At 40.9% G+C, this 1491-nt stretch overlaps 1 pseudogene; it reads left to right on the forward strand.

The window, feature by feature from the left end:
* The first annotated feature begins 263 nt into the window (after positions 1–263).
* On the forward strand, positions 264–1469 carry LOC105823550 (annotated as a pseudogene).
* Positions 1470–1491: the final 22 nt, after the last annotated feature.

Consider the following 1491-nt stretch of genomic DNA (forward strand, 5'->3'; position numbering starts at 1 on the left):
TGAAGCAATGCTCACTACAGGTCTGGAAAATGTTAAATGATGCAGAACAATAGAAAACTTAGATGAGTATAAAAGCATAAATCAAGAGAAAAGGAAATGGACATATTAAGCAGATTAGATTCTGGAAGAGCATTTCTCAACTCTCACATGCTGTGTCCCATGGCGTTACTAGGAATGTTCTAGAAACTTCAAAGTGCTTTGCGAAATTTTCCATGGTGTGAAAAAAATCATTTCTGTTAGAAATGCAGTTACATAATATTACAATGTTAACACTTAGGTGAGTATACTTGACAAAATGGGAGAGAGCTGGCTCTAAGGAAAAGAAGAAAGCATGTCATAATGTCCAAACAGTATTGAAGAAAAATCATGTACTTATGAGGATAGGCAAGAAATTTGCTTTGTGAGTATAAGACAAAGCTTAGAGCAATAAAAAGTTTTTCTCAAAGGCACAGTCCAGAAAAGCAGTCAAATAAATAATGTGGTGTCTATAGGTGCTTTTATAAACTCTGTGGGAACTTGTTATACGCAGGAATGTTTTCATTGTAAATTTTCCTGATTTGTTTTGAGATTTTCAATTGTTCCAAATTTTCAGCAACATCTGTATTCAAAAGATTGACCCAAATACAAAAAGGCTGTGAACCGATGACCTAGAAGAGTGATTTTAATTCAGAGTTGAGGAAGTAAGCATCACCCCAACCCCAGTTTCTGATGTATACCTCAAGGGACCAGGCCACCAAGATTTTCACCAGAATTATTGACATGTGCTGAAGCAAAAAAAAAACTTTTTTTCGTTGTTTTTTTTTTTTTTTTTTTTGAGACAGAGTCTCTCTGTGTCACCCAGCTAGAGTGCAGTGGCATCATCACAGCTCACTGCCAACTTCAAACTCCTGGGCTCAGACCATCCTCCTGCCTCAGCCTCCCCAGTAGATGAGACAATAGGCTCGCGCCACCATGCCTGGCTAATTTTTCTTTTTTTTTGTAAAGGCAGAGTCACACTCTTGTTCAGGCTGGTCTCGAATTTCTGATCTCAAGCAATCCTCCCACCTTGGCCTCCCAGTGCTAGGATTACAGACGTGAGCCACTGCACCCAGCCAAAAAAGTTTTTTAACCAAAAAAAAAGTCTGAGAGTCTTTCTCCTCCTTGGCAGATGGAAGAGGCAGAAGCAGTGCTGGGCAAGGTCCCCTGGTCCTCTCCCACCACAGTGCTGTCTCCCAGACATAGACCGTCCCTGCCCAGATGCGGCTTGTGGACAGGAAAAGATTCAGTCTCAGCAGAAAAATGCCAAAAATCAAGCTGGACAAAAGAAGAACTAAGGACAAGACCAAAAGACTGCTGCCAAAGTTGCCTTAATATATACCTACACTGCCTATAGGACACAAATGCCAGACCCCAAGACCTTCAAGCAGCACTTTGAGAGCGAGCAACCTGAGACTCCCCCTCCTTCAGAATTGGATGATGTTCAGGCATAAAATTGTTTACAGGGAAATTCAT

The sequence above is a fragment of the Propithecus coquereli genome, unplaced genomic scaffold (genome assembly GCF_000956105.1).
Source record: "Propithecus coquereli isolate 6110/MARCELLA unplaced genomic scaffold, Pcoq_1.0 Scaffold68, whole genome shotgun sequence".
NCBI lineage: Eukaryota > Metazoa > Chordata > Mammalia > Primates > Indriidae > Propithecus > Propithecus coquereli.